Raw genomic sequence first — 19442 nt, 5'->3', positions numbered from 1 at the left:
CCGTGTGTGTCTGTGTGCTCACGCGCTCATCTATGTTTGTCCGTGGAAACGAGACGAAATCGTTTATAATAGACAACCGCGCAGGTGAAGTACAAACGGATAAGGGGAAAGATATGTGAAATGAGAAAGAAAGTAAGAGAGAGAGAGGACGTGTGCGCTGCATCAACGGAAGAGGAAAATCAGAAGAGTATAAGAAGAAATCACGAGTGAAAGAAATTAAGAGAAAAAGGCAGAATGGGAGAATAAAGAAAAGAGACGTAGAACAAACATGTAAAAAATATAATAGGGAAAATAGACACACTATAAGTTTACCTTACATTTCCACATAAATATACATAATTATACATACACATACCTATATATATATATATATATATATATATATATATATGATTGATGGCACTCCGTCGCTTACGACGTCGAGGGTTCCAGTTGATTCGATCAACGGAACAGCCTGCTCGTGAAATTAACGTGCAAGTGGCTGAGCACTCCACAGACACGTGTACCCTTAACGTAGTTCTCGGGGAATATTCAGCGTGACACAGAGTCTGACAAGACTGACCCTTTGAATTACAGGCACAAACAGAAACAGGAAGTAAGAGTGAGAGAAAGTTGTGGTGGAAGAGTACAGCAGGGTTCGCCACCATCCCCTGCCGGAGCCTCGTGGAGCTTTTGGTGTTTTCGCTCAATAAACACTCACAACGCCCGGTCTGGGAATCGAAACCGCGATCCTATGACCGCGAGTCCGCTACCCAAACCACTGGGTCATTGCGTCTCCCATCTATATATATATATATATATATATATATATATATATATATATATATATATATACAGGCATACGCGCGCATGCATGCACACACACATACATACATGCATACATACACACACATAAAGGCGCGTGGCTCAGTGCTTAAGGCATTCGGCTTACGGTTGTAAAGTCGGGAGTTCGATTCTTGGCTGCGCGTTGTGTCCTCTCAGCTGGCAAAAATTAGTTGTGCCTGTGTTTCAAAGGGCCAACCTTGTCGTATTCAGTGTCACGCTGAACCTCCCTGAGAACTACGTTAAGGGTACACGTGTCTGTTGAGTGCTCAAGCACTTGCATGTTAATTCTAGGAACAGGCTATTCCGTTGATTGGATCAACTGGAACCCCTCGACACACACACACACACACACACATGCTGATAGAGATAAGTGCAGATATACACGAGTGAAAACGAAATCACTCTTTTCCTCTTTTATTTGTTTCGGTCATTTGACTGCGGCCATTCTGGAGCACGGCCCTTAAGTCGAACAAATCGACCCCAGGACTCATTCTTTGTAAGCCTAGTATTTGCTCTATCGGTCTCTTTTGACGAACAGCTAGATTACGGCAACGTTGTCAAGCGAATGGTGGGCTTGACAACGGGCTTCTTTCAGTTTCCGTCTATCAAATCCACTCACAAGGCTTTTGTCGACCCGAGGCTATAGTAGAAGACACTTGCCCAAAGTACCAGGCAGTGGGACTGAACCCGGGACCATGTGGTTGGTAAGCAAGTTATTTACCACACCGCCACTCCTGCGCCTATGTAAAAACGAATAATTCATTTAGGTTAACTACCTGTAGTTAATGACCTACATATAAACAAATACATTTACAAACAAAAACACATAGACACACTCGTGCACTGAACATTCATACACATGAAGGCTTCATAGGTGTATGGCATCGTTCGAGAATTTGATATGACGTTACCCGATGGCACATAGCCAATTGAAGTCTGTACACACGCGCAATATTTTCTCTCTCTCTCTATCTATCTATCTATCTCTCTCTCTCTCTCTCTCCTACTCTGTAGTTTCACTCACTCTTCTGTAGAAGAAAAGGAAGAAGAAATAACGAAAGAAAAGCAGAAAGTGTGCTGTCATTGAAATAGGAAACAGCACGTTATTGAAATAGGAACTACATAGAAAGAAAGTAGCAAGAACAATTGTAACATTATTTAATACACACACACACACACACACACCTGCATATATATTCTTTTATTCTTTTACTTGTTTCAGTCATTTGACTGCGGCCATGCTGGAGCACCGCCTTAAAGGGTTTTAGGCGAAGAACTCGAACCCAGGACTTATTCTTTGTAAGCCTAGTACTTATTCTCTCGGTCTCTTTTGCTGAACCACTAAGTTACGGGGACATAAACACACCAGCATCAGTTGTCAAGCGATGGCGGGCGGACAAGCACGCACACACACAAATATATATATACGACGGGCTTCTTTCAGTTTTTGTAGATCGAATCCACTAACAAGGTTTTGGTCGGCTCGAGGCTATATATAGTAGCACTTGTCCAAGGTGCCACGCAGTGGGACTGAAATCGAAACCATGTGGTTGGGAAGCAAGCTTCTTATCACATAGTGCAAAGCAGTGATGAAAGATGAATAAACCCTAGGATAGTTCAGATATGTTTGTGACATATTTTAGCTTCTAAAGGTGATTTCAGCTCAGTGACACTCTTTCTTTCACGCCTGTGTGCATTTCTGGCTACTTTATTTGAATTCTTACTATCGGGTAACTAATTTCATAAGAATTCAAAGAAAGTAGCCCCGAAAAGGGCTTCAAAGCGTTCCCAGAGTATATAGAATATAGGAGGAAATATTAATAAGGTATGTATGCTAAAATCGGGAACCATGTTACGTAATAACAGGCAAATCAGATATGAGATAATAACAATTCAAAGTAAATAACTCTGAAAGGGCTTTTGTGCGTACGTTCCCATAGAATATTACCCTCAGGGGCGCTAGTGTTGGTATATTCGTGAATAAGTCGCTAACCGAAATAAGTTTAAGAAAATACTATTTACTTGTTTAAGGGTTGTACTAGATAAATTGCGAAAATAACTCTAACAGTTCAAATACTAAGAAAGAAGCATACTCAATTTCATTCTTACGAAATAATTTAGAAAAATGATGAGTTATTCTCCTTGGCTATATATAAGGATCCCTTCCAGGGGCAAATGGGTTATTTCCCTTGGTTTTTTAAAATAGAATATATTAGATATCTATAAGGACCCCTTCCAGGGGCCCTATTATCGATTTTTTTTTCAACAATCTGAGTATGCCATGAGGTTTCCAGACAAGAGTTCTACTCAAGTGTCAAGTTTCATCAAAATCGATAAAACGATGTAGGAGGAGTTAGCTAACAATTCCACAAACACACCTACAGACAGAATTTCCCACATACGTAATAGATTTTTTTATTTTTGCTTTGGGTGGTGTGTATGTGTTTTGATATATACACCTGTATGAAATTTTACTGAAAGGTTTTCCTTGTAGTTTTGTTATATCACTCTACATGAAATTGTCCAGTACCAATCAGCAATTTTTCTTTAACATTTTCCATTAGAAATCCCATTAAAAATACGATTTTTCGATCACACCGTTGTGTTATATTTCCTTACAATTTAGCCATCATCTTCTCAATTACTCGCAGATATTCCCATGATGTTAGTATTCATTTCATTTCTTCTGTTTCCTGTATACGATTGTTAAATTTTCCTTGTGCCTAGACGTAAAACGTTGCTCTTCCGTATTTTCAGAGCAGTTCCGTCCGACAGTGAACTCGCGCAAGGGTTTGGGTTACATTATCATTATCGTCCCCTTTATCCTCATAGTCGTTGTCATCACCGTCATCACCATTATCACCCTCATCAAGGAGTGTTTGTCTCCTCCTATGTCAAAGATGATTCAATTTCATCGTTTTCTTTCCAATTCTATCCATTTTTCACTAAAGGCATGTATATAATGGCGGCCCAATCCCTTGCACAGTAACTGGAGAATCCAGAATAATTTCACGGTTGAATTAGCATACTTGGTGACGGGAGGATGGGGGAGACAATTTGATACTCATTCCCAGAGTTCCTGGGAACATATAAATATATATATATATATGTGGGAGAATTTACGAAATAAACAACAGACGAGGACAGGTGGTGTAAACAACAAAAGGATGTATTAGTTTAACGCTCGGGAATACAGAAAGTCTTTAACGTTTCGAGCTACGCTCTTCAACAGAAAGAATACGGAGAAAACAAGGAGAAAAACACGGAGAAAAAAATTGAATGTTTTGGTCAGCGATCAATCATGGCAACTATATATATATATTTCTCTCGTGCCTTCAAGAGCCAGTCTTTTGATTTGGTTCATTCACGATTATATTTAACCGTGAATTTTATTTTAAATTTCTTAAAATTATCTCCCCTTCTCATTTAGCGTAGTTCCCAATTATCACCAGATTTATTCATTTATTTATTTATTTGACTTTGTACCTTTTCTGTTCGCGAGCGAAATTTTTTAAAAAAATAAATTATTTATACTTCTCCTCCTCATCATCCTCATCCTCATCCATCACGTGTTGTGTATGCCATTAAGTACACTGAAAACACTCTGCAGCGCTCAAATGGTTTGAACCTACACTCCAAAATCTTTAAACGAGGAATAAGTCCGCGGGGTAAAGAGTGGCCATAAGAAGAATCCAGGTGAGCAGATATTGAGATAATGATGCAAATAAACAAATAACCCGCTTGGGCTAGTTATACAAAATATACATACCTGTATACATGTAAAAAGAGAAAAACAAGGAGTGCAAATAAACAGGCGATGAATATTCATGTAAAAACATAGAGATATTTATATATTTTATACATGAATATTTATCGTCTGAATATTTTTTGATTTTGTTTTTTTATTTTTCTCTATTTACATGCATGTTTATTCTGTATATCTAGCCCAAACGGCTATAGTAGAAGACACTTGCCCAAGATGCCACGCAGTGGGACTGAACCCGGAACCATGTGGTTGGTAAGCAAGCTACTTACCACACAGCCACTCCTGCGCCTCTAATGTGTACGTGTATATAAAAATATATACAGAGAGGGAGAGAGAAAGAGCGATTTGTTTTTCAAGAAAGACATGAATGTAAATCAAAGAGCTGTACTTAGGTGCATTCCATTATCTTTTTTTTATGTTTCACTCTTTCAGTAAGAAACAACGTGATTACCATATTCACTGTTGGTCTTTAGAGTCATAACAAGCTTTGCACGATAACCAAAAGGAATGTGAAATTCCAACAACTCGTTGTTTATCATCAATACAGAAGGTGGATTAATCGTGAAAATCAAAGTGATATAGAAACAGAGGCACATTAACAGACAAGTGTTAGTTCCCCATTTTGCCTTTTTTTATTTTCTTTCTTTTCAAAATCAGATCGAGAACTTCTAATAATAATAATAACGACAATAATTTTTCAGCCTGTCGATAAATCAAAGCGGCAACATCAAAGAGAATCACATGATTAGAAACAGAATCAAAGAAGGCCTAGTAGTTTTATAACTTGACTGTTTCCAGTAACACCTACATGCTGGTTCTTTCTTCCCTTGGACACTTGAGAACGTTCAGTGCATTACTTTAGCAATTGTAATGGAGATGGTGGTGGTGGGGAACAAAAAGATAAACACAAACACGTGAGCGCACACTCGGTGCTTCACTTAACATTCATGTTCGGAGAGAGAACATTTGAGTGCGTTGTATAAATTCTTAAATATAAGAATATATAGTAACACACACACACACACACATGCGTGGCTGTCTGGTTAAGAAACTCGCTTTTTAAACGTGTGGTTTCGAGTTCAGGCCGTCTGTGCGGTACCTGGGGTAAAATGTCTTCTACTATAGCCCTTGGCTGACCGATGCCTTGTAAGTGAATTTGGGTACTTTTTAGTTATCTCACACCCATTAAAAAATTGCCATTAAAAACTTGGGTTATTTCCCCACTAAAAAATCGAGTTAATGTGGCGACAAGAGATTAGATTAAAAGAGTTAGCGTTGTTGGCGTTTGACCTCCACAATAGAAATGGTATGATTTGTTATAAAAATGTTATCAGATTCAAAACGATGTTTCATCCTTTCACTTTTTATGTTTATTAATTTTTTCATTCTGTTTTCTTTATTTGATTGAGGGTTAAACAATTTTTTTTAGTCGAAGGTGATAACCAAAACTACCGATATTTCTCGTAAAACGCGGGGAGATAACCCAATTTTTTAATGGGGATGAGATAACCAAAGAATACCTGAATTTGGTAGACTGGGAAGTGTGTGGAATCCTGTTGAGTGTGTGTGTGTAATCCACCTTCTGTGTTGATGATAAACAACGAGTTGCTGGAATTTCACATTCCTTTTCATTATCTTGCAAAGCTTGTTATGACTCTAACGATCAACAGTGAATATATATATATATATATATATATACAATATATGAGTATATGCATATATATGTACACACCTTCATCTACATGTACATATAGATACATAACTGGGTACATGATGTGGCAAAAGAACATGGACAAAATGATAAACAAGGTACAACAAACAAGCAAGCCACATAGAAACATCTCCTTCATCAGCTGCCACCATTAAAACACCGGCGTTTCGAAGAATATATATATATATATCAGCTAAATTTTATTCGTCCCTAGTCGAAAGACATCTGTTGTTATGTCCCGTTATTATTCCTACTGTATTTGTGTAACATTGTTCGTTTTTTCCGTCCTTGTTTTTTGTATACATTCGCTGCTTTCTTCCAAGGAATCTAATGCTCTTAGCTTAGTTTTTCCTTGGGGCTGGCCAGATTGGAGCAATATCGAGAATAACCAGCCGAAATTGCAAGGATGATCTGGGTCTCGATTGAAGAGAGAAAACTCTGAATGACCTGTCCGTGTTTTCTTTGTATCGTCTATCTGGATGTTTTGTCCCTTTCTTGTATCACCTAACTGTCTTGATGTTTTGCGTATATAAATATATTTCGAAACGTCAGGTTAGAATAGAGACAGCTGATGAAGGAATATTCCAAGTGGCTTTCCGTTTTCCTATGTGTTCGTTCCGTTGTCTGTAGTTCATTGTTCTAACGTCCTGTACCCTGATATGCATATATATACACATGTAGATGTAAGTATGTACATATATGTGTGTATACATGTATATATATATATAGTTCTTTTATTCTTTTTAGTCATTAGACTGCAGCCATGTTGGAGGAGTGCTTTGAAGAATTTTAGTCGAACAAATCAACCCCCAGTGCTTGTTATCTTTTTTTAAAGCCTAATACTTATTCTATCGGTCTATTTACTGAACCGTTAAGTTACGGGGGCGTAAACACACCAACACCGGTTGTCAAGCATGTATGTGTGTTTGTGTTTGCCCCACCACCACCACCTCTTCACAACCAATGTTAGTTTGTTTACGTTGCCATAACTTAGCGACTCAGCAGAAGAGATCCACGCAATGGGTACCAGGCTCTAAAAAAAAAAAAAACATGCAGTGGACATCGATTTGTTCGGCTAAATCCTACAAGACGATGCCCCAGAATGGTCACAGTTCAATGAATGAAGCAAGTAAAAAGATAAAAAGATATGTAGTTGCAGGCGTGGCTATGTGGTATGAAGCTCGCTTCCCAACCATATTATTCCAGGTTCAGCCCCACTGCGTGGCACCTTGGGCAAGTGTCTTCTACTATAGTCTCGGGCTGACCAAAGCCTTGTGAGTGAATTTGGTAGACGGAAACTGAAAGAAGCCTGTCGTGTATATATATATATATATATATATATATATATATATATATATATATATATGTGTGTGTGTATGTGTGTGTGTGTGTGTATAAAATATTATGTATTTGTGTGTCTGTGCCCCCCCCCCACTATTGCTTGACAACATATCTTGGTGTATTTACGCCCCCGCCCGCCCCGCAAAAGAGACCGATAGAATAAGTACTACGTTTACAAAGATTTGTTCGACTGAAGGCGGTGCTCCAGCATGGCCGCAGTCAAAATGACTGAAACAAGTAAAAGAAAAGAATAAAAAGAACTCTGTATCAATACCCATCTACCCACCTGCGTGAGTACTCCTCGGTGTGTGGCATTTCTTGATATGTAATTATGATCGTGTATGTGTGTGTGTATATGCGTGTGTATGTGTGCGTATACGTGTGTGACAATGCGTGCGTATGTATGTGTCCGTATGCGTGTGTGTGTGTGTATGCGTACGTGTGTATGTGTATTTCAGTGAAAAATAAAAGATGTGGGTACGCCTATAAAATAAAACGACAAAAAAATTTAAAAAATAAAAAACACGAAAAAAAAAACGATGAAGGAAGTATGTGATAATGTTCCCTTTTTTCAGTAGCTGTCTGTGCCCTTATGTTAGGATAAGAAATAAAGTAAAATGAAAACTGAACCGAAATTTAAAATGTATAAAAAGCACTCACAAAAACAAAACAAAAAAAATACAAAGGTTTTATGTTTTTTATGATTTCCTCGAAAAGCGACATATTCTGGAAATATAAACTTACTGACAAACCCCTAAGCAAAAGTTTAAAGGGAACACAACGAAAGAAAAAATAAAAAGCTTATGACATTCCATCATTAATTTTCCAGTTTTTTTTTTTCTTTTTAATATATTTTCTTGTAAATTAGGATCTTTATAATCTCAGTCAAAGATTTTTTTAATTAATTCTTTTTAAGGCGCGGGAGTGGCTGTGTGGTAAGTAGCTTGCTCACCAACCATATGGTTCCGGGTTCAGTCCCACTGCGTAGCACCTTGGGCAAGTGTCTTCTACTACAGCCTCGTGAGTGGATTTGGTAGACGGAAACTGAAAGAAGCCCGTCGTATATATGTATATGTGTATATATATATGTGTGTGTTTGTGTGTCTGTGTTTGCCCCCCAACATCGCTTGACAACCGATGCTGGTTCGGCAAAAGACACCGATAGAATAAGTACTAGGCTTACAAAGAATAAGTCCTGGGGTCGATTTCCTTGACTAAAGGCGGTGCTCCAGCATGGCCGCAGTCAAATGACTGAAACAAGTAAAAGAGTGAAGATTAAAGAGAGTAACTAAACAGTTTGAAACTTGGGATACTGGTTGAATGTGTCACGTAGAACACGGTTTGCTCTTAACGCGTTTGTCTGGGTGAGAAAAACTTCCCATCTTATCCAATGTGTCCTCGCGTTTATATAATGTTAACGTGTGGCATTGAGAGAGATTTGGCTGTTATTTCCAGCAAATCGTAGAGAGAGAGAAAAACAGAACGGAGAGAGTGGTGGTGTGTTGATCTGAACGACAGCTTATATAAACTCACCACCACAGCATATTAATTTAAACCTTTTCCTTTTCCTTGCTTCCATTCGAGGTTTTATCAGCTTTACATATGAATGTGTGTGTGTGTGTGTGTGTGTGTGTGTGTGTGTGTGTGTGTGTGTGTGTGTGTGTGTGTGTGTGTGTGTGTGTGTGTGTGTGTGTGTGATGGATAACATGAGCAACTGTCGTCAACTTCACAATCCCTCCGTAAAAGATCCGTAAATTCTTTTGAATAATGAATTTTATTTTTATATATCAATTTATTATTATTATCATTATTATTATTATTATTATTATTATTATTTTGATAAATAAGGCAATTAAATCTATTCCTTTTCCCTTCTATTTTGAATAGATTGTTTGTTTGTTGGTGTTATTAAATGGAATAAGACTAAGAGGGGAGGAGAAGGGGAGTCGTTCCATCTGTTTAATGCTTGTTATGAATTCGACTGTCGGTGGTTTTGTGGTTGTGTGTGTGGGGTGGGTGGATAGGTGGAAGGTGGTATGATGAAACGCACCCTTTTGACCCCAATATCTTCAATTGTAGACCGAGCGGTTTCAGGGGTACTGTGCGTGGGTATATTTATGAATGCGCGCGCCTGTGTGTGTGTGTGTGTGTTGTGTGTGTGTGTGTGTGTGTGTATAAATAAATATAGACATATGCATACATACATACATAGACATGCATTTACAAATACATATATATATATATATATATATATATATATATATATAAACAAATGTATGCATACGTATGCGTATGTATATATACATATATACATAAACAAATATACTTACATATAAACATATATACACACATATATATATATATAAACATATACATGTGTGTGCATATGTTTATATATATATATTTGTGTATACATGTCTATGTATGTATGCATGTATGTCTATATTTATTTATACACACACACACACATTCATAAATATATATATATATATATATTTTAATTCTTCGAAACGCCGGAGTTTTAATGGTGGCAGCTGATGAAGGGGATGTTTCTATGTGGCCTGCTTGTTTGTTGCACCTTGTTTACCATTTTGTCCTTGTTCTTTTGCCACGTCATGTACCCAGTTATGTATCTATATGTACATGTCGATGAACGTATATACATACACACATATGCGCGTGCGTGTTCTTAGTACTTACATACCGTAGGGAGATATTTTTGTCTTCACAGCAATTCTCTCTCTCTCTCTCTCTCTTTTCCTACCTCTCTCTCTTCCCCTCCTTTTCTCCCTCTCCTCTCTCTCTATTTCATCCTCCCACCACCACCACAACCACACACGGAGATTCTGTTCCTCTTTCGAAATTTTTGTTGATCCAAAATAAGAAAAACGTAGAACCCACAGCTTGTTGAAGTGTTCCAGTGCTGGATAGAATGACTTGGAACCAAAAAAAAACAACAAAGACAACAAGACAAAACCAAAAAGTAGTTAATAATTCCAATGAAAAGGTCAAAGTTTAGTTAATATGAAATACATAAACAGGAAGCGAATTCCAAAAAATGAGACTCCGCTGGAATGTGGGGAAGACTCTTGCATGTTGCTCTAGGAAGTAGTTTTTAAAGAGGGAATGTGTGGCGATCTTTCGGTACAAGTTCTCTAAACGTCAAATCAATTCGGCAATTTCCGTAAGGAAAAATGGAAAGGACGTTAGTCAGCGACTGCTCTGATCTGTTAGGTAGCAGACAGCAGGGACCCCTAACCCTAACCCTAACCGTCCCTTCCCCCTCCCTTCCCCCTCTCTTAAGAACACATGCCAGTTTTCTCTCTCTATCTCTTTCACACTCTCTTAAAAACACGTGTCACTTATCTCTCGCTTTCTCTCTCTCTCTCTCTCTCTCAATGTGTTTGTTGTGTATTAGCGAGAGGCAGGGAGGAGGGAGAAAAATCGAGAGTAAGAGAGAGAGAATGTTTGAGATAGATAGAGGCGCACACACACACGCACAACACACACACAAACTGTGGCGAAAAAGTAAATGCTACGAATAATTTTTTATTTGCAGACGAGATGAAACTGGAGGAGAGTAACCGTTTTCTTCTTTTATAATTCCATTAACATCTAAAACGCTCTCGAGGCAGCTCTAGATAACCTAGTAAGCAAATTAAGCACGTGCTCAGAGCATGAAGGGAAAGAGAGGACACCGCAGAAATGTTGAGTAAATGGTTTACGGCACGAAAGAAATCACTTTAAACTAAAATAGTATTCGGGATGCTTTGTCTCTTCAAAGTATAGAAGCAGGTGTATTATTTAATAATAATCTTGAGGATCTGATCAGAGACATTGCAATTATAAAATGTAGGAGAAAACCTTTCAAAGAGAGGACAGAAAGCAGCAGTGAATAAAGAAAGACGGCGTTGTTGTTGGCACTCCGTCGCTTACGACGTCGAGGGTTCCAGTTGATCCGATCAACGGAACAGCCTGCTCGTGAAATTAACGTACAAGTGGCTGAGCAATCCACAGACACGTGTACCCTTAACGTAGTTCTCGGGGATATTCAGCGTGACACAGTGTGACAAGGCTGACCCTTTGAAATACAGGTACAACATAAAGAAAGACGGCAATAATAGCCAAAAGTGCATGCGCAGTACTCAGACTAAAACCTTTCTACTGGAAGCACAAGGCCTCAAATTTTGGGGAAAGGAATTAAATCGATTACATCGACCCCAGTAGACTGGTACTAATTTTATCGAGTGTATTCTCTATAGGAAAAGGAAGAGATGATCAAGAAAATATGTGACGGTGGAAGTTTCGCTGGTGTGGACTGCCTGCCATTCATTCCTTTTACAATCTGCGTGGAGATAAATTTGTTCATCACTGTTTTATTGGAACCAAATTCCTTTGAGGACAGATGTACGTGTATTGTCTCTCGTAGCAGTCGCAGTGATATATACAGGGTGTCCAAAAAGTCTGGGTACATGGGGATTAACACATACTTTAAGAAATTATTATTTCTTATATCTTATTGTTTATGTTGCGATTTTATTTACTCCTTGTACCCAGACCTTGTGGACACCGTTTATATCGTGGCACTCCGTCGGTTGCGACGATAACGGTTCCATTTGATCCGATCAAAGGAACAGCCCTGCTCGTGAAATTAACCTGTAAGTGGCTTAACACAGACACGTGTACCCTTAATGTAGTTCTTAGGTAGTTTCAGCTTGACACTGTGTGACAAGGCTGGCCCTTTGAAAAACAGAAACGGGATGAAAGAGTTGTGGTGAAAAACTCCACCATGTGTATGTGTTTGTATGAGGTACAAAGATGAATCTTTAAAGTTACATGTACGATCCAACCAAATGGTTTCAAAACTTTCTGTCAACGCAGCTTCACAGAGATGCCTTAGGGTGACCCGTGACAACGGACTAAGATAAATGGACAAGATGCTTAAAGTAGGGTGGAAATTCACAGCCAACAGGTCATACCTAGACGTACTCTATGTAAATATATGTGCAAGTGCTAAAGCATGGCTACATGATAAGAATTTCCCTTCACAAGCACACATTCAGTCCCATCATTCTCTTAACGGCGGTGCATCAGCATGGCCGCAGCTTTCAGCTGAAACTATAGAAAGAAAAAAAAGAGTACAGCAGGGAGTTAATTGATAATTAACGATTAAATATGCATACAACGGAATGATTTCTTAATGGCCGTGTGGTTAAGAAGCTTGCTTTGTAACCACGTGATTTCGCGTTCAGTTCCACAACACTTTGGGTAAATATTTTCTACTATATCCCTATGATGATCAATGACCAATTTGATAGACGGAAACTGTGAGGAAGCCCGTCGCATATATTATATCTATATGAGTGTGCATATGTTTATATTTTCCCGCTTCACAACCGGTGCTCGTTTGTTTACGTCTCAAATACGCCGATAGAATATGTACCAGACTAAAAAAATAAGTCCTGGAGTCGATTTATTCGATTAAACCTATCAAGGCGTTGTCCCAGCAGGGCTACAGTCCAATGAATAAAACAAGAAAAGACAAAAGATAATATTGATATGGTCCCAGAATACGGATCTTGTTAAATTTCTTCCAACCGCATGAAGTATTTCAAATTTTCACCAGATTATTTTCCAAAAAATGTAGCTTTAAATGCTGATGACGAAAATCACGGTCATTTTTTTCTAGAAATCAATAATAAAAAGTTACATCAGTGTAGGAGATTTGGGGGGAAAATCTGGTGAAAATATGAAATAATTCAAGTAATTAGAAAAAAGTTAACAAAATCCCAGAACGTTTCCAAACAGAATTGAGCTCCAGCGTAATTCTGTGCCGAGGAAGAAGTTTAAAGGATCGATGTTGGCACATTTATAAGTTAAGAGCTATGGCAGGTGCAATATTCCTGCTCTTCCCAAGAGCATTGGCAGAGAAGATAAAGAGGTGATGGTGTTGTTGGTATTTAATTCCAGGTTAACAGTAATTGAGTATATCAAAGCATTCAAGCCTTGACCATCACAGTACAGAAAGGTCGGCGCTAGGAAGTACGGAGCCCAATTAGAGAATTGTCAGTGAGGCCCTTTACACTGCAAAAGTTGAAGATGGCGTTTATGATTCGTGTAGTGCGTCAGTCCCAGCCAAAAAAGCGTTGAGGGCTTGCTATACAAAAAAAATTCTTCATGGCATCCTACGTTCGAGCGAGTGAGCGGGGCCCTCTCTTGGCGCGGGGAACCTCTCTTGGCGCGGGGCCCAATTTGAACAAATGTGTTTAAAAACCTTAAAACCAGCCCTGAGTACAGCTACAGCACTAACTTTCCGGACACTGATGTTCCGGAACATCTTATAACCGTTACTAATTTATACTAATGTACAAGAACCTGTATTTTGTTTAACCAAGGTGACCACTCCTGGTTCAGAAGAAACTGTAATCCGGAAAAGCTTTTGGAACCAAAAATTCCGGAAAATCGAAGCTGTACCTGAATATCTAATATTTCTTTTATTCTTTTACTTGTTTCATGTTGGAGCACCGCCTTTAGTCGAGCAAATCGACCCCTGGACTTATTCTTTGTAAGTCTAGTACTTATTCTTTCGGACTCTTTTGCCGAACAGCTAAGTTACGGGGACGTAAACACACCAGCATCGGTTGTCAAGCGATGTTGGGGGGACAAACACAGACATACAAACACATACACACACATATGTATATATATATATATATATATATATATATATATATATATATATATACGACGGGCTTCTTTCAGTCTACCAAATCCACTCACAAGGCTTTGGTCGGCCCGAAGCTATAGCAGAAGACACTCGCCCAAGGTGCCACGCAGTGGGATTGAACCCGGAACCATGTGGTTGGTAAGCGAGCTACTTACCACACAGCCACTCCTACATAATTTTATTTTAAGATGGTAGCTGTAGGATGTGATGTGAAGGAGATTTGGTCGCTATTTCTAGCAAAACGAACAAGTTTCCCCTCATTGGCTCATTCAAATTCTGATAGACTAAGAACAAAAATATTTATTTTATAATACATTCGTTTCTCGTTGTAGTTCTTTCTGTTATTTTCCTCAGATTTGCAATCTGACCTTTGACATGGAACTCTTTTTGTTACCACGTGGCCAAAAATATATACCACAGCCGGAAGCAATTTGTTTTTCTCTTCTCAGCGGCAAATAAAAAATAAAAAGAGAAAGAAAAAAAGAAAAGCATTCTTCATCAGAAAGTGCTTTTTAGCCCTTTGATTCTCAACTAGTTTTTTAACATCCACTCAGACATCAAACTCCGCTTTTTCTTCTGAGCTTCAATGACAAAAAAAACAACAAAAAAACAGAACTAATAATAATAATGATAATAAGACCATTTCACCTCTTTTATTATCTGTTGTCATTGTTTTTCTTCATGTTTCTTTTGATGTTGTAGTTATTGTTGTTGCTGTAAAAATTGCTAGTGTTGTGGACTTGTTTACAGAAGTTGTTTGCCTTATTTTGTATTTTTTTTTACATGTCTTAGTTGCTGTTATTTGTCTTGTGTTTTGTTTTTGCCTTTGTTACTGTTATGTTGTATCGTTTTACATTTATCTATCTATCTATCTATCTATCTGTCTGTCTGTCTGTCTATCTATCTATCTATCCATATTCTTTTATTTGTTTCAGTCATTTAACTGCGGCCATGCTGGAGCACCGCCTTTAGTTGAACAAATCGACCCCAGCACTTATTCTTTGTAAGTACTTATTCTAACGGTCTCTTTTGCCGAACCGCTAAATTACGGGGACGTAAACACACCAACATCGGTTGTCAAGTGATGGTGGGGGACAAACACACACACACACACACACACACATATGACGGGCTTCTTTCAGTTTCCGTCTATACACAGACACACACATGCAAGGTTGACAAAATTGAAAGTTTGAATTTTTAAAATTATTAATCTTTTCTTTTTCTAAAATCGTCACCTCCGTGTTTATAACGTTGGAATCCAAAAGTAATTTCCAGAAAAAGAAAAACAAAATGTTGTCAAGGAGGGGTTTCGCGGATCTTTTTTAAAACGGGGGCCACATTTTTCATTAACGAAACACTTTGAAACTTGGAACACTGGTAGAATGTATCATATAAAACATTTTTTTCTCTTAGTCTTCTTAAAAAAAAAAGAAATCCATAAATTATTCCATGTTAAAGTTGTCGTATTTCTGTAATTTCAACCAATCACTGACGTCCATTCAGCCGATATACATTAAGTGCCGACTACATAAACAAACGATTCTGAAACAATTAACCCTAACCCTAACTCTAACCCTAGGGTTAGGGTTAAAGCAAATTTAAAATGAAAAAAGCAAATAAAACGAAGGTATGGAGATTAAATACGCTTTACATCGCTTAATCATACAAAGGAGTAAATATAAACAACTGAATACTTGTCAGTGATTGGTTGAAATTATCGAAATAAGACAATTTTTTACATGAAATAAATTCGAATACAAAAATATTTTTCTGTTCTATAACACAAAATAGATAAGTATACGAAGTTTGAAAGTCTTTCGGTACCAAAAACACTACGTAAAACATTAATGAAAAATGTGGCCCCCGTTTTAAAAAAGATCCGGTTTCGCTTCTTCCGATACTCCGCCAGAATATCAGTTAGAGGAAGTCATTCTCAACGGGGAAAGCAGCCATGTTATAACACTTAATATTCATCTTGATTTAAGTCGATGAGATGGCAGAATCGTCTGCACGCCGCGCAAACCACTTGCTGGCATTTTGTCCGTCCTTACGTTCCGAGTTCAAAAGCCGTCATGTCACCTCTGCCTGTAAGCGTTTTGGGATCTATTTTAAAACGGGGGCGCCAGTTTTCATTTATGTTTTATGTAGTGTTTTTGGTACGGAAAGACTTTCAAACTTCGTATACTTATCTATTTTGTGTTATAGAACAGAAAAATATTTTTGTATTCGAATTTATTTCATGTAAAAAAATTGTCATATTTCGATAATTTCTACTAATCACTGACGTCTATTCAGTTGAAAACAGTTAGCGCTGTAACGGTGTATATCGTATTAATCCCCTAACCCTAACTAGACTGTTAACCGTAACCCTAACCCTAACCCTAAAACTAACCCTAACTCTAGAATCCGAACTCTAAAATTGTTACACACAGATACGCACAGCGTAATTTATTATATAAATAATATATGCGTATAAATTACGATTAAACCGGATGAAATATGTCACAGGGAATAACATTTTTATGACCGCCCAGCAGTAACTCTATTCAGCTGAACAGAGGTCAGTGATTGGTTGAAATTACAGAAATACAACTTTAACATGGAATAACTTGCGATGTACGTTTTTTTGTTAAGAAGACTAAGAGTAAAAGATGTTTTATATGACACATTCTACCAGTGTCCCAAGTTTCAAAGTGTTTCGTTAAGAAAATACTGGCGCCCCCGTTTTAAAATAGATCCGCGTTTTGGGATCAATAAAATAAGTACCAGTCGAGAACTATGGTCAATGTAATCGACTAACCTCCCCCTTCGAACCTGCTGGTCATGTTCCAAAAATGTGAAACCAATATTCATCTCAATTTACAATCTAATCTGGCTATAATTCATTGGCCTATCCTTATTTCGGGGAACAAATTTTGCAGCGACATCCAACAGACTTATTTGCCTGTCCACTTGATACAATATAAAAGCATATAAGGAGAATTTAATCCCCTTTGTGGTATCCTTGACCGAAGACATGTCTTAAATAATTTTAGCTACGGGGAAATGGTCGTTCAGGTGTATGTTGCAGAAATTTCCATCGGCTGTTTTTTTCATTCAGATTTCTTTGAATTGTCGACCAATCAACAAAAAGACGTTTCTCAAAGAAGCTTCAAATGCCAGAAGTTGAACAGAATCACACTAATCAAAGTCTCACGAGAATATTTTGTCACTCCTGTAAAACTTCACGCAATGCGTGTTCTGAGTCTAAATAGAATTTACGAAATGCGTCGAATGTGCTTTTCTATTTACGCGTACGTTTATGTGGTGGTGGTGGGAGTATATATGTGCATTAGGTGTTAATATGGAACGAGTGTGTGTGTGTGTGTGTGTGTGTGTGTGTTTTGCTGAAGAACACAGCGCACCACCTGCTCCATGTATGGAAACCACGATCTTGTGATCGTGAGTGCAAAAAAAAAAAAGAAAAAAAGAAACAAATGGTTGTTGGTTTAACCCCAAATATGAGTTCTGACTGAACAAACATGTTTAAAAAGACATTCCAGCCGTAGCCACCTCGACCTTCTCTCAAGTATTATATATCTAGGACTACATTATTTAACACGACCTTAATGCAGCGAGCTGGCAGAATCGTTAGCACGCCGGGGAAAATGCTTCGCGGCGTTTCGTCCGTCTTTACGTTCTGAGTTCAGATTCTGCCGAGGTCAACTTTATCTTTCATCCTTTTGGGGTCGATAAAATAAGTGCCAATCAATTACTGGGGTCGATATAATCGACTAACCCCATCTCCCAAAATTTCATACCTTGTGCTTATAGCAGAAAGAATTATTTAATATAACCATCAGTTTTCAAGACAGTACACTGTCATTCGAAAGACAAGAAATTTGGCCGCTATTTACAGCAAGTCCCCCGTAACTTAGCGGTTCGGCAAAAAGAGACCGATAGAATAAGTACTAGGCTTACAAAGAATAAGTCCTGGGGTCGATTTTCTCGACTCAAGGCGGTGCTAGCATGGCCGCAGTCAAATGACTGAAACAAGTTAAAGAGTAAATATTTTTATACAATTTGTAATAATATCTAAATATAAAAATATAATAGGATTTTTTTTTAAATATTGAATGGCTATGGGGATCCACTTGAATAAAATAGAAACCAATGGGGTCCATTGGTAAAACAATGATTGAGAACCACTGACTAAGAGCTACCATCGATGACTTGAAATACCTTGCGGTAATTTGTTATGGTCGTTGTTGGCACTCCGTCGCTTACGACGTCGAGGGTTCCAGTTGATCCGATCAACGGAACAGCTTGCTCGTGAAATTAACGTGCAAGTGGCTGAGCACTCCACAGACACGTGTACCTTTTAACGTAGTTCTCGGGGATATTCAGCGTGACACAGTGTGACAAGGCTGGCCTTTAGAAACACAGGTACAACAGTAACGGGAAGGAAGAGTGAGAGCAAGTTGTGGTGGAAGAGTACAGCAGGGGTGGCCACCAACCCCTGCCGGAGCCTCGTGGAGCTTTAGGTGTTTTCGCTCAATAAACACTCACAACGTCCGGGAAGTGAAACCGCGATCCTATGACCGCGAGTCCGCTGCCCTAACCACTGGGCCATTGCGCCTCCACTGTTATGGTCGGATACGTTAGGTATTCAAATCTTGCTGTTGTCATGTTCAGGGGTCGTCGATACCAATGCAAGTACAAACACTGAGGTGAATTTGATTGCTTTGTTTATAAATCTTCTGCTTCTAATGCTGTGGAATTGTGTCAATGTAAGAAATCGTTATTGTAGAAAAGAAAAGCGTGAGTGCGTGTGTGTGTATGATTCAGAGGTAAACACAACAAAGTGCTTCACAGTAATTTAGTGCTAAGGAAGCAGACTTAGGTCGAAAGTTTTGTTCAGCTGGAAGCAAACTCGGTACATCTGAGAAAATAGTCTTAGTGCTTTAGCCATTTGGGATATTGCGCCTTACGAGTATGTGTGTGTGTGTGTGTGTGTACGTACGCTTGCGTGTGTATGTATGTGTGTGTGTGTGTAACAGTGTGTGTATCTGGAACGAACTAATTTGATT

General features: G+C 38.4%; 1 protein-coding gene across 1 annotated transcript in view; it reads right to left on the bottom strand.

Annotated features, from left to right (window-relative positions):
* LOC106874616 (thialysine N-epsilon-acetyltransferase) overlaps positions 1-19442 on the bottom strand; it is a 66520-nt gene that overhangs the window by 34673 nt on the left and 12405 nt on the right. The gene's annotated exons all lie outside the window — the stretch shown is intronic.

Source organism: Octopus bimaculoides, chromosome 9, assembly GCF_046866305.1.
Source record: "Octopus bimaculoides isolate indiv1 chromosome 9, ASM4686630v1, whole genome shotgun sequence".
In the NCBI taxonomy this organism is placed as follows: domain Eukaryota; kingdom Metazoa; phylum Mollusca; class Cephalopoda; order Octopoda; family Octopodidae; genus Octopus; species Octopus bimaculoides.
Note: the sequence above shows the minus strand (reverse complement) of the source record. Positions and strands in the feature narration are given on the sequence as shown.